Source organism: Cyrtonyx montezumae, unplaced genomic scaffold (assembly GCF_038088225.1).
Source record: "Cyrtonyx montezumae isolate F1298 unplaced genomic scaffold, pur_monq_1.0 scaffold_0, whole genome shotgun sequence".
NCBI lineage: Eukaryota > Metazoa > Chordata > Aves > Galliformes > Odontophoridae > Cyrtonyx > Cyrtonyx montezumae.
The window spans coordinates 25359730-25375173 of record NW_027071824.1 but is presented as its reverse complement, the minus strand read 5'-3'; positions in this window follow the sequence as shown (position 1 = coordinate 25375173).

Genomic DNA, 15444 nt, shown 5'->3' with positions numbered 1-15444 from the left:
ACCTTGGCTCATAGTGCTAGCATTTGAACAATGTATTGCAGCTTATTTTCATTAAATGAGATGGAAAAGGTGAAAAGAGCATACTGCCTCTCACAGCCATACGTTATTTGTCATCGCTAATTTTCTATAATGAGCTGTAGTAAGCAAAGCCAGTCTCTCTCCATTAATCCTGATGGGAAAGATCTCTTTGTCTCCTCATCAAGTGCTCCATATTCTTTGAGTGAATACATGCCATGGCTGTACGGAACCCCCAGCTCTCCTTGAAATGTCTCCCATTGCTGTGAGTGGCAGCAGCAACACTCAACAGCTCCTTGGCTATGACACAGAAACAGTGAGGCATCATCAACGTACTTTTATTCTCTTTTTTTTTTAATTATAAAATACTGATTGGGTCTGCTTAAATGTGGATGCTTAAAAATCCTATTAGAAGAAAGAATCTCTAGTGAAGAAAAAAGAAAAGAGGAAAGCTGCAATGTTGTCTCCTGAAAGACAAACAAATTACCAGGCCTAGTTAATGTTTCCACTTCTGCAGCATTAGTTTGTGGTCTTCAGCATGTTCTTCCCAGAAGATACACTGAGGCCAAGGGGATGATCCTTCAAGGGCTTTCTGTACTCATTTTCCCTGTAAATTGGTAACAGAGCCTCCTTATTTTTAACAAAAGATGCTGGCTGGCAAACCGTCAGGTTTGCTTCTAGATCTATTAATAGTTATTGGGGCATTCATTATAGAAGGCATTTTTTAGCTCTAGGAGTTAATGGGGGAAAATTTCATGGGCTAGACTGTTAGAAGGTAAGGGGCCTATGAGAGCTGGTTGGTGCATAAAGACCACTTCTTTCAAGCACAAGATTGGTGAATCCTTAAGAGTCAGGGAAAAGTAGCAAGAGGCCTGTGCGGATGAGCAAGGAATTCATGGATAAACTGAAAAAAAAGAAGGTGGTCCATGAAATGTGAGAAGAAGGTCTGTCCATCTCGGAAGAATATAAGAACATCTCCAGGGCCTGTAGGAATGCAACGATGAAGGCTAAGGCCTGACTGGAATTAAACCTTGCAAAGGAGGTAAAGGATTAAAAATAAACAAACAAAACAAAGTTTCCTCATTAAGTAAAAGAAAGACTAGGGAAAATGTGGGTGCTTACTAAATGAGGCATGTGCCTTGGTAACAGGGGACACAGAAAAAGTAGAGATTCCGAATGCCTTCTTTGTTTCAGTCTTTAATGCTAAGATTAGATATCAGGAATCCCAGACCCTGAAGGTAAGAATCTGGGTAAAGGAAGACTTCCCACTGGTGGAGGTAGATCTGGTCAGAGAAAATCTAGCCCAAAATGAATGCACACGAATCCAAGGTCCCTGATAGGATGTACCCACATGTAGTGAGAGAACCGGCAGAGATGGTTTCTGACATCCTGGCAAGAGAGTTGCCTGAAGACTGGAGTATAGCCAACATTACTCCAGTCTTCAAAAAGGGGGATCTGGGAAACCACAGGCCAGTCAGCTTCACCTCAATCCCTGAAGGGGTGACAGAACAGTTTGATCTGGATGCCATCTCCAGTAGTCAACGTGGATTTACCTAGTGGAAGTCACGTTTGACCAACCTGATAGCCTTCTATGATGTCATCACTGGCTGGGTAGATGAAGAGAAAGCAGTGGATGTTGCATATTCTGACTTCAGCAAAGAGTTCAATACCATCTCCTACAACATCCTTGTTATGAAACTTTGAAAACTTGGGTAGATGAGTGGCTAGTGGGGTGGATTGAGAACTGGGTGACTGACAGAACTCAGGGTGGTCATGGGTGGTCATCAGCACTGCAGAGTCTGGTTGGAGGCCTTTAACTAGCAATATCTAAAGGAATGTGAGAGGCAAATGGATGAGATCAGTCTCTTTGGTGGTGTGTAGTGATAGGACAAGGAATAATGGCCTAAAATCTCAACATAGGAAGTTCCATACTAACATGCAGAAGAACTTCTTCAAAGCAAGGATGAAAGAGCGCTGGAACAGGTTGCCTACAGAGGCAGTGGAATCTCCTGTGAAGATATTCAAGACCCATCTGACAGCCCACTACTACAACCTATTGTGGAGTACCTGCTTTTTAGCAGGGTGGTTGGACTCTATGATCTCTTGAGGTCCCTTTCATCCCCTGTGATTCTGTGAAAACAATCACAACTCCTGCATATAGACAGTCCTATATGGCAATCTAAGCAAAGTCAGCTAGTGTTCCATGTTTAAGAACTTCTAGGATGCTTCTCCTTACCCAATCAATCTGCTTTGAGTAACATCTCAAACAGACACACTCCTTCAACAGGTCCTAAATGGTGCACAAATTCAGAAGAAATGAGCAAGTTCTATCCTGGATCTCACTAAAGATTCTCCCCTCCCACTCCCCCCCACCCCACTGTGGCTCCTTGTGGTTCCAGCTCTCCTCTGATCCCTTGCACAACATTCTCCCTGGTCATGAACTGTCACCCCAGCCCTGAGGTAGGCAGCCATGGCAACTTTATGCAGAGGTTAAACAGTACTGCTCAGTGCCTGGCAGGATTATTCTTTGGCCTGCATGCCCTAAGTATCTGCAAGACTTCCTCCCATCACCGCAAGAACATGGACAAGGCATGATCTGCTAGGCAAGAAAGTTTAGTTCTTGCAGTCAAAGCAGGAGGCAGAAAGCACATTCTGAGCAGGCATGGGCTTGTCCTTGTGGTTCCCTGAGAGGAAGAAAAGGTGCGTGATCCATGGCACAGATCTTCATTATGAACTCAAGATCTCACTGGGACTCATCAACAACAGACTGAGACACTAGAGTAACATGTCCACTTCCCTTCTTTCCTGTGTTTTCAAGAGCAAAGCCAGCTCTTTGACTTATAGCAAGGAGAAATTCAAGAGTCAAGAATAGGCTGTGCTCCTTCTACTCCCTTCAGAGTTAAGCTGTGCTTTCTGCATCTGCTACTGCACCACTTCTGAGCTGGGATTAGTACATCAGTCGCACATAGTTACTACACAGATCGGTTATTAGATGTGAAAGGCTTTAGAGAAACAGGAGGACCCCAAAGGAGAGCCTCTCATACCCAAAAGACAACCCCAAGCTACCCCAGACAGATGAAATGGTAAAGGCCCCTGTCTTTCAGGATTCATAAGCACATTTTCAGAATATGAAGTCTAAAATTCCCTACTACATAGAACCATTGAATCATAGAATGCTTGGTGTTGGAAGAGACCTTTAAAGATCATCTAGTACAACTCCCCTGCAGTGAACAGGGACATCCTCAGCTAGATCAGGTTGCCCAGGGTCTCATTCAGTCTCACTTTGAAAGCCTCCAGAGACTTCAAACCACCTAACCTCTCTGGGCAATCTGTTCCAGTGCCGTTTGATGTCAGCAAAAATGTCCACGCTGAGCTTTCTAGTTGGTCTTGCTTCACTGAGTGAAATCCAAGTACCTCTCCACTCACCAAACTTCACACTCAACAGTCAGCAAATCAGGTACAACAGCCATTCTGTGGCAATCCTGTTTTCAAAGATGCACCACATACCTGACAAATGATGTTCATCTGGTGCTTTTTTCTGGTCTACATCTCTCCTGATCGGAGACATGAGCTTAGTTTTGATCATGCTCGGGGTGATTCAAGGAGGCTAGAAGTAGAAAAGGCACCATGGCAGGGCTGAACCTAATCTATCTGGGCTGATGCACATGAATTAGGCTCATCAGCCTTCATCCATGAAGCATACACCACAGGTAAATACGCATGCTCTGTGACAATACAACTTCAGCATTCAGCACCTATTCACAGTCAAGCATTTCCTTTATGACTTAGCAACAAAAACTTCAGCTATGTGAATTCCTCACAGTGAATCGTAGAACACAGCTGAGGTATCATCTAGAGTGAAGAAGCTACTCTAGCAGGAACATCAAGTCGGAAGGCAAAAGTCAGTACTTCCACCACCAGCCAATGACTAATAAGTTACAGTGCTAATGTCAAATCTCACCAGAGAGTTTATTGTAAGATTTTTTTCCCAATGAATCGGAGTCAAAAGAAAAACTTCTGCACCTCAATACACAATTTCTCATCCTACTCCACTATCTCCTAGATTAAGCATTGAGTCTTGAACATGACACTCTCTCCCAAGCCTGGTAGGCAGTCCCAATGGCTTTCAAACACAAATAACTAAATAAAAGGGGGGAAAAAGAGCCCAGAAAGCAAATTGCACAGCTTTGTTGAAAGTCTAAGATCTGGCAAGTATTCCCCACCACTTTTAATCACGAGTCGAAGTAATGCTTTAAGAGATTTTGCTGGAGGAAAGATTTCAGCATTCAGGATCATGCAGTGTTCTCCAGGGAAAGCCAAATAGTGATACCAGGAAAAAAAAACCTGAGGCAAGAGGCACCCCACCAACACAGCTCCCAAATTCTGCCCTTAAGATGCTAAGGAAACCCAAGATTAGACAGATATTCACCAGGTATGCTTGCAATAGCAGTCAGTATGTTCATTTCACTCCTGAATTGCATATGCGTAGGCAGCACTGACTTGAACACAAGATTTAAGCACAAGAAACAATTTCCAGCCCCTCTGAGAGTAACAGCTGATCTGTTTAAGGAAAGCTTGACTTAAGATGACAAGATGATAAGGAGCTCTGACTTCTGCAGGCACAGATGCCCACCGCATCCCCACAGCAACTGAACTACAGTAGGGCTCCTCCTGAATCTCACTCCTTATAAGGAGTGAGAAACTGATATGAGATAGAAATGAGCTAAGACTGGACTTTCTTGCTCATGAACCCTGAAAATGATGACATTTGCCACTGAAAATTTGCACAAGAGTATAGAATTTGCAGAAGTAAAGTACAAGCCTGACTCCTTGCAGGCGATGACAGGAACTTACTCTCCTTGTAATAGAAAGAAAACAGCTTTTTATGCTTTGGCTATGCACCTCTAAGTTTCTGAAGTCTGTTCATGAGCCTGACACTTTTCACCCAGCAAGGAAAGAGACATGGGGCTGGTCCTCTCAAGGGACACAATTTAGTACTGCTTACTTCAGAGTCCCTCACTGTAAAAGCCTGTAAGACACTGGAGCCCCTTATGCACATAAAAATAGCAGCAACGTTACTGTAATTGTATTCATTAAGGAACATAATACCTTGAATTTCTACTTCACCTCTCATCCAAAAGCATCACAAACATTTCTTCCCTAACAAGAAGTTCTCTTTTACAAAAACATGATAGCCACCATGGGGTAAAGATACTGCACAACTACTTTAAAATGAAAAAATGAAATATTTGGTCCATGATGAGAGGATGAAAGTCAACAGTGCTGATGGTCATCTGGTAAGAACAATGTTTCCAATATAAGCTCTACCTTTCACTACCTCTCATTATGTACCTATGCAGACTCATCTTCTCTGCAGGTTTATCACGACAGAAGTAGCCACGTACATAATACCTCCCACACTGGTTCTAAGCATGAGTCACTGTCATCCCTGTGTGAACAGCACAACTCATTGCTCAGACAACACCCATAGTCAGGATGATATTAAATGGGAGCTATCTCACAAAAAACCCTTCTGCTAGACAAGCAGGGCACTTCTTGGCTGGGCTGAGTAGAGAGCAGTTAGAGGACAGGGATCTCATATCCCTTCAGCATCCCTGAGAATTACCATTCGTTCCTGCAGCCTGCACAGCAAGAAGTTCCAAAGCTGCCAATCCACCCCAAACTGAACTGCATGCCTTAAGGGCACCTTTCATGGTGAGCACACAGGGCCAGATCACACTTTGACACATGTTCTGTATGAGAGCTCCAGCACATCCCTATCTCCATCAGATGACAACCAGTTTTAAAGCTGCTCTGCAGGAGTCACAGCACCCATGAGGCTGTCCTGACTCAGTAGCTGTATCATGTGATGGTGCCAAGAAGTCTGCAGACCAGGAGAAGCAGCTCTATTAAGCTCCACTGAAGCAGGGAACAGGATGTGAATCCCCAGGAGTGCTGGCAAAGCAGCATTTCATAAACCATGTTAAACAACAGAGATCAGTTTACTTTGCAAATGGTACAGTTTTAAATATCAAATGCTCCATGTGAACATGATATTTCTCCTCACCTTCCCCCCACTACCACCCTCAGAGCCATGTTTCCCTCCTGTATGTTTTCAGTTTGCTGATTTTTTTAACAAAGTTGCTGTACGTCTCTTAATTATGTGGTCAGCAGTGGACAGGTGACATCAAGGACATCACCTTCCACTCAGTGTATATGCAATCTGTGACTAAAAACTGAGGGAATATTTTGATTAGGGATCTCTAAAATCCAACATGATAGCTTTTTTTTTTTTATTAAATCTTAGAGCAAACCAAGATCAATTGACTGGTACCCCATTGTAATACCCATCCATCCAATATTAGGAAGCGTTGCTGTTAGATGGGTCCAGCAGTGTTTCTGCCAATACAAACAGGGCAGAGTGATTTGACTGCACACCCCTGTGGTGGTTGTCCAATGTACGTGAGCCAGCACAGGTACAGCTACCTCTGCCCTCCTCACATAGCCCTAGAGGCATTGCATCTCATCACCTCTTAAATCAATAGCAACTTTCTCTAGCTACTGCTTGACCCAGATCTATGACCTAGAATTTCCTCTTCCTTTTGGCTTCATGGAAGAACTATTGGGAGGTTGGGAAAGGTGTTCAGAGCCCATCCACATTTCCAGACAAACACATGAAGCTAACACAAAGAAACCACTTTATTATCTGCTATGAAGATTCCTTCATCCCATAGCAGATGGCAGCATCACAGACCGAAGCATATTTTAGGTTAGCTTGCTTTATGTGCCAGGAAGCAGATTCACATCAGGTCAGTAGTTCCCAAGAACAGCAGAGTTCAGAATTCATCTGCTGCTGTTCTAAGTTCTCCCAAATGGCATTTGTGAGACCTTCTGCCCCTCCATGAATGTTCCCCTGTTATTTCCCTGCTCCCTATAGCCAGAAGGTGCATTTAACATGTTTCTTCCCCTTGGATTCCTACAAATGCTTCAGAAAGCCTCTGCAGAGTGTGTTCCTCCATGGCACAGCTTATCTGCCCTGCCTGGTTTTGTACATCTTTAAAGAAACCACACTGAACTGATTCAGAGTCCAACAAATTATGGTACCAGAACCTGAAGGAATGGGACCTCCCCAGCTTGCTTTCCATCCACATTAGTAGCACAGCCTCTGCAACACATCACACAGCCTGGCCAGATATGGAGTTGATGTCATCAGCTTGCGTAATTTCATTGCTGATCCTCAGGTTGATGATGTGTTCAGTGCTGCAGGTGTTTAATGCTCTTATCACCAGCCCTTCTAACATTCCCCATTGAGCTCATAGGATGCTTGATGGAAGAGGTCAGTTACTTGATCCATGCCCTGCTTCTTAGATATCAATAATTTAACTTTCAGTCTTATTAAATAATGTGTGAGGTATTCCAGCGTGTCCACAGCCTCCTTTGAGTATAGGTTACAGGTGAATATTTGAGTACCCACATCCCTCAATAATCTCTGTAATCTTCAAAGGCTTGAATGAGCATATGAAATCACATTTCCTCTGTCACAGAAGAGGCACTAGGAAACTCAGGTAAAACATTTTAAAAAGCTGCTGTCAAAGGTATCTGAGCAACTGCTAAAGCAAAAGTGAGAGGTGGGGTTCAAGCAGTGAAATAGCAGCAAGCAGCCTGAACTGAGCCACCCCAATGGGAACCAGGATCCTGAAACTCCAGCCCTAAGCCAGAGAAATACTCAAGACAAATGTTCAACAGATAAAGCTGAAGTGAATTTATTCCTGAGAAATGAGAACTGCGATCTGCAGTTTTAAGATCACTTACATTTACATAACCAACAGCAAAGTAAAGAAGTAAAACCACACAAGTAATTTTCTGGATCATATTTAAATAAATGCCTGATTATTCTGTTCCTTAGGGCAAGTTTAAGGGGTTCTCCTACCTCCCAAACGTACAGTTGAGACTTACTCACTATCCACAACATCAGCCAGGACATGAACTGTTGGAGAGCAGCAGACCCTAAAGACCCTACCAAAATTAAGTAAAGTAGCCCCAAGATGTGTACTAGCACATCACAACACAGTGTCTGATAATTCTGCATTTTTCTAGCCCAACATGCCCAGGTCCCATGGGTTACAAATAATGGATAAGTATAATCCATACAAATGTAATTACGTATCTTTATGGCTCTTAGCAAGCTTGGCATATTGGCCATGTGCTGAACTACAAGCATTTTTCTAATCCCTTTTTATGGTCCTTCCCCCCTCCAAAGAACATCACCCAGTTCACTTTTATCCAGAGTGAATTTTGATGCTTTTGATATGTTGGGACTGAAAACCAATACGCTGCCCAACACAAAGATTATTTTACTTATCTCTTCCTCCACACCCTCTTTAGTCCACATGGCCACAGGAAAATGGTGAGGACAGACATCAGACTGAGAGGTCCACAATAGCAACCAGATTTTAATCAAAGGCCTGTCCCACACCAGATATACATTGTGCTCCTCTCAGGAGAAGCACAAAAGAAGGACACACCTGGGAAGACCAGGACACTGGGAGTGCTGCTGGAACAGGATTGGCCATAGTCTTTCTATTCTGTATAACATGCCAGCTATGTATTGTCCTCACACTTCAAATGCCTTGTGCAAGAGCTAGCTGTAAATACTGTGAGGAGGAGAGCATGGACACAGAACTACCAGCATCCCTCTCCTCTTGCCATTGGGGCCTCACAGAGGAAAGAAGCAGTCTTTCTCAGATCTCCTTGGAGAGCATAACGACCTGGTACACTTTCTAGTAGTCAGCTTCCAGTCTTGACAGCCTTGTAATACACCTACCTCTGGTCCTACATGCATGTAGCCTAGGTAGCTAGAAGTCCTATGGGGTTCTCAGGTGCCCTAGATATCTCAGAACCTTTCCTTTAAACCTGTAACTTATCCCTAGAACAAGAATGAAGGACTCTTCTGTCCCTGTATTTTTTCCACTAAATTTGTCTCCATATCCATTGGAGTTCAGGTCTGAATCTCAGGCATTTCTAGCATTGCAGGGGAAGATAAGTATGTTGTCACACCACTGTAGGAGGCAGAGCACCATTTACAACAGCAGCACTCCCCAAAATTCCCGTCTTGTTACTGTGGGGAGGCAATGAAAAAAAAAATTTCTGAGGGCAAGCCAGCATCTCTGCTGCTCACCAGCTCTGCAGGGAGCCTATGGGGTCCACATAAGTAACAAGCAACCCAGCACCAGTTCACCCCAAGGGCTGCTTCAGGAAGTGACAATTAAAGAGCATCAGACTGGGGAAGTTTCTAGTCTGTCACCCATATCACTTTCTAAGATACATATGTGGGTTTATATATGGGTTTAAATGCTGGCAAAGGATACCCTTGCTGACAGCCCCAGGTGCTGGCACTCGCAGAACAGCCAGGTGCCCCTCGCACACAGCCAGTGCTCCTCATTCCCACTCTGCAGGGACCCCATCAGAGGGCACAGGCAGAGCTGATTTTTTGTGACCTATTATGTTAATGGCCCCTGTGATGGAGGCAGACAAGAACTATACCAGTTAATAGCGGTTATAATGAGGGAGAGAAGCAATCCTTTTTTCAGTTGAGGTCGATAACAAGGCTCCCATGGGCACCTATGGGAAATGGATGAGGACAGCTACAGGAAATTAAGATGTACGCAGAGGAGTGTCAAAGGAACCATGGTGAGATTCTCATAACCTGATGAGAAACGATTCACTTATTTTCCCAGACGAGTTTTAGGAGAATGCACAGAATTGTACATATGGAAGAAACACCACATATTCATTGGAAATAGGTATGCTACAAACATTATTTGTTCAGCTCTAAAGCTCTTCTCTGTACTTGAGCAGATGTAACTGCAGATGGTGTTCACAACACCAGTTAGTAAACACCTCATTTGCAATTAACTTCACTTGAAATAAAGATAACACTGGTTATTTTGCTCTCCTTCTTCCCTTCCACCTTACATGATGATGAGTGCTTTGTGAGAGCAGCTTCAAATGGGGACAGCAGAGCCACTCTGGCAGTGGAACTGAAGACGTAGCCCTGTTGCTTAGGGCACCAGCAGCCCTAAAAACAACCCACACCATTGCTATCAAGGCACACTGAATAGGAACAAAATGTTTGCAGAACAGTCAGCTTTTCCTGCAGGTAGAGAAGTCTGTGTTCAACCGGCTGTTGCATATTGCCCTGTCTGGGAAGGTGCTTGACCCTTCCTTCCCATCGCTCCTGGACACCAGTCAGGGCCACACTTCTCACTGGATGAGTCACACCTCTAGCAAGCCCCAGCCACCATTTAAGTGAGGTCAGCTCCGACCCAGCTCCCCACTGTTTCCAGCCCTGTCAGCTCTGAGGTACTCCTGGAGCCCAGGCACCCTCTTCTCCCAGCCCATGTGTCCAGGGCTGACCCAAGCTCCCTTTGCATGCAGATGGCCAGCTGCAGTGCCAATTAGCACAAGTCCCCATTTTGCTTCCTGATGTGAACATGTGCATTTGGGACAGAAACCAAATGGCCTGGCTTATTTCTCTGAGCAGCCAGGTCCAAAACAGCTGATGCTGCATTACCAGTGAGTACCACATCAGAGCGGTTCATTAGTTACCAGTTCTCTGAGCTATTCACAGCAAACCAAACAGAAAATACTTTGGATCTCAGAGGGGTTGGTCCTTTTCCAGCTCAAGACTCATCCACATTCACTGTCTCCCAACATCTGAAACATGTTTGTTTTACTGTACTGAAAAGCGAGTAATGAATGCCAGTTTTCCAGGTAGCCAGGTTGGAACAACCACGCTGCTTCAGTTTAGTCAAAACAGCATAGGTTTTTCAGTACATGCTGATGAGCTTAGTACTTCTATCAACAGCAGAAAAACAAGTTACATATATAGACCCAGGAGCACCAAGGAGTGCACTGAATCCATGCTGTTACAGTCTGTAAAATCTTGCATGAACAACAGAAAGCCACAAGACGAAACCCACTTGGACAGAAGCATTTGAGTAAAATAACTCAAGTTATCATCCTCAATCCTACACTGCAGCTCCTTACCCTCTGCAGCCCAGGCTGTCAAACATTACAGGGTGTAACAACACAACCAGAGGGCTGAAGCCCAAGTAAAGCTTCTGCTCATCTCTTATTCATGCAGTGGAACAGCAGAGCCAAAACACAAAAGCTCCCCCCCTCCCCCCCATCTCCTTGTCAAAATATCAGTAAAAGCCCAAGTCTGGTTTTTCACAGCTATATCTCACTGACATGTGAGATCTTGTCTCTGAAATGGACACTAGTTACATTTTTCCTATGTCACCACCTTCTATTTGGCTTCAAAGAACTAGAGAATCTGTGCTGGTTTCACAAGGAGAGGAGCACACGACCTTACCACCAGATTCTGTGGGAGCTGCAGATGCTACAGCCATGAAGATCACGATTCTTCAGCCAGAAATGGGACTCAGGATAACAGTTAATGGAGTAACAGGATGACTGCAGGGCACCGAAAGGCAGTCCCATGAAGCACAATTCCACAGGACTGTCAAACAGAACAAAGTCACATAGAGTGCTAACTCTCCTTTCTGACCATACAACTGGATGTTATCCACTGATAACTTCCATTTTTAAGAGCTTTTTCCATAGAAGGTGCACAATGAATTAGTGATGGTAAAATCCTGTGAGTGCCTGCAACCTTTTAATCTGATTTCAAGTTCCTTCACATTGAAGTTCCTTTCCTGGTGCCATAAGCAAGTGCAACAATACTGGAAATTCGATTACAGGCTTTTGTTCCATCTCAATAGTCATCTCTGATATTCTTTTATTGTAGTTACAGTGAAAAGGGATCTTGCAGAGCTTTTAGAAATACTGACATCAAAGACCATCTAAGATTAGCAAAGTACTCATTTGCTATATGGTTTCCAGGACTATAGCAAATTTCTTCCTTAGACAATGACAGTAATTCAGATATTAAAAGGCAAAGGGAATGCAGAGGATGCCTAATTCTTTGTCACACAGAGTAGTGGGTATGTTTCAAATGAGAGCTCCTATGCATCTCAACTGTACACAGCAAATCAGCCAGCAAGGGAAGATGTTCATTAGCAGCATGCAGGTCAGAGGCAATGCAGCCCTCTCCCCCTCCCTTCACTGGCTCAGTCACAGCAAGAGCATCTGCAACAAATTAATTCCCCCAGTGCACTGCAGCTCCATGGCCTCACACAGGCTGCACATTCAGCATCTGCTGCCTTTCCTCACAAGTCCATGGGATGCTTTCAGCTAGTTGTCACATCTACAACTGCAGACTTTCAAAGGGTTTTTACAACTGAATACAAGATGGAGCTTCAAAACCAGAATCCAAAGATGACAAATATGTTACTTTTCACATGCTGTTCAATTGAAGAATGGAAACACTCCTCTTACAAGAAAAGCTAGGTACTAAACTTCAGAGGACACACATGACTCTAAAAATCATAGCACTACAACCACCTAAGTTCACTAAGAAGTCCCCTTGTTGACTATTGTTTTACTGAAACGCACTTCTCTCTGGAAATAAGGTAGGATATAAGCAATTTCAATGCACTGTACATTTTGACAGCCATAGAGCATCAGCTATGAGTAATAAGAGAGCAAGTTATGAAATGACAGAAACCCACTAAAAACCCCATTGTGTGATTTTATTACTATTAAAACAGTAAATTAAAGCATGAGTTTTAGAGATGCACCAGTCACTGAAGATCCTTTGCAGAGTGCAAAGTTCATATGAACTTGATGTAAACAATGACAAGGAGAGGGAGTAAGATTTACAAGCACAGAATTGCCAGATATAGATGTGAATTTCAGAATGTCAACCAGAGGTGGTTTTTATTATCCCTTCAGTTTCTAATTCTCAAAGCTTCTTGACACAAACAGTCCCTTCCTATGTCTACACATCCTTTTAGGTTCTTTTTGTCACCAGCCCAGAGGAACACCCAAGGACAGATTGAAAACATGGCCTGCTAGGGCCATCCTAGGACCACTTGTCAGAGGGAGAATATCTCCATTCCAGGAGAGGTGTCATTGTTGTGACCATCACTGTGCCATCCTCACCAGGAAAGACAGAGGAAGTGGAAAAAAAAGCAAAAGCCATAAGACTAATTTGCCAAGAGACTGTAGCAGTCCTTTAGGCTCACGTTTCTTGTCTCTATGCACATGGGCAGGAAGATCTGCCTCTAGAATTTGCCCTTACACCAAAGCATTAGTTACAGCAGCCAGCCTCCATAACCTGCCTGTTTGTTATGTATTTGTACCCCTCCATGGACGTGGGCCCAGCATGCCACCTCAAGCTAGGCTCTTTCACAAACCCTCCTATTCTGCTTCTGAAAACAGGTTCAGTTTCTCACCACTTGGAGTTGCTGCCCTGCAGTATCAAAAATAGCTCTAGATTGCGCTAGTAGGATCCTTGTAGATATTTCCCACTCCCCCATTTACTTCAGCTATAAGAATGAAGACACCTAAACAGGAAAATCTAAACATTAAGCAAAGAGTCTGGTATCTTTATCATTCATTTTCCTTAAAACAATGAAAAAAACCTCTGAGAACCTTTAACATGTGCAGCTCTTCAACTTCCATAGTTCAAAACCCCCCTCCTGCTACCCCAAATGTAGCCTCTGTGTGCTTGTGTTTCCTGCCCATTTCTCTAGTAGCCTTGCATTACTTGAGACTTCCTTCTCTCCCAGAAATCACAATACAGAGTAGGTTTAAAACTTTGCTATCTAAAGAGGATAGTAACTTCATCCTCCTTTGCAAGGACCAGAAGGCAAAGAGGTCTGGCCTTATACTCACACTCTTTCAACTGCAGACAGGCATATTGTGAACACTTAAGAATAAACAGCAATATACAAAAAAAAAAACCACCAAAAAAGCAAAAACAGAAGATTCACCTTTTAGAATAATATTCATTTGAGTTGGAAGGAACCCTGAAAGGTCATCTAGACCAAATTCCCTGCAATGAACAGCAATACTTACAGCTAGATCAGGGTACTCCGAGCCCCCTCCAGCTTGACCTTGAATGTCTATAGGGATGAGGCATCAACCACCTCTCCAAGCAACATGTCCTAGTACCTCATCATCCTCTTGCAAAAAACTTCCTTATATCCAGCCTAAATATCTCCTCTTTTAGTTTGAAACCATCCCCCCTTGTCCTACCACAACAGGACTTGCTAAAGAGTCTGTCCCCTTCTTTTTCATAACCCCCTTTAGATACTGAAAGTCTTCTGTCACATATCCCCGGAGCCTTCTCTTTTCCAGGCTGAACAGCCCCAGTGCTCAACCTGTCCTCACAGGGGAGGTGTTTCATCCCTTGGTTCATTCTTGTAGCCCTATTTACAATGTGTGCATGTGACTACTTAGAATGAGAGAGAACAACAACACAGCATTTTGAACATCCCTGCTAATGTTGATGTAAATTGGCCTAGTTTCAATGGCTTTAACCTGCCATCTAATGCTTCAGCTTATATCAGCAACAGCTCCAACTTCTCTATTAAAAAGACCCACTAAAAGGCACTTAGTTTGCTCCATATTCATCCTTCCTGTGAACTACTGGTACTGGGGGAAAAGACAGCAGAGCTCCAAGTGGGAAAGAAAAAAAGCTCCAAGTGGGAAAGAAAAAAAAAAGTAGCAACAAAAACATATTTCCTTGGAGTAAAGCTGTGAACAACACGGCTTTCTATTAACAAAGCTCTGATGTGCAGGATTTACTTGCTGGTTGGTATCATGCCAATATCTGCTTGAACCAATCTGTATACAGGAACACCTACAAAATCTGTTCTGTCTAGATGGAGCAATCCAACATGTGCCTAGAGCACACCCTGTCCAAAAGTAGGCTGTCCCTACAGTGGCACAAGAGTATCATGTGTTAAAGAATATGCTGAAAAGCTGCAGAGAAGGTTGGGATAGAAGCAATGACATGCTCTAAATGCTAAGTCATCCCTGCTCCTCCCTGTTACTCACTACTCTTCTAGAGTTTTCTGCTTTGCTGGTACTTGTTGCTCTCCCCCAGGGAAAACAGCTAAGTTGCACTCATCTTCAAGAGAGCTGATGACTTTTTCCTCTGACAAGAGCACCTATTTACAAGCTGCTATAAGTTGCTAAGATGAACTAGAAGGAATGAGTGTTAACAGAATAAGAACCTTCAGCCAAAAAAAAAGTTCAGCTCTGACCAAAGCTGAGCCAGCCCTCAAGCCTGGTTAACCATAAGCATGAATGACAAGGTCTGCCATTCCTGAGGCACCTTCTGCCTCCCCTGGGTCCTGAAATGGAGGGTGGAAGTAGATGAGAGACCATCTCTGGGGAACTCTAAACCTGAGTAGGAGACAAAAAAAATATTGGAAACAGATTGGTCTTAAGAGAAAATATTTTTCCTTATAAGTTTCTCAATGAAGTGGAAATACTGCTTACCTGAAATCGTAT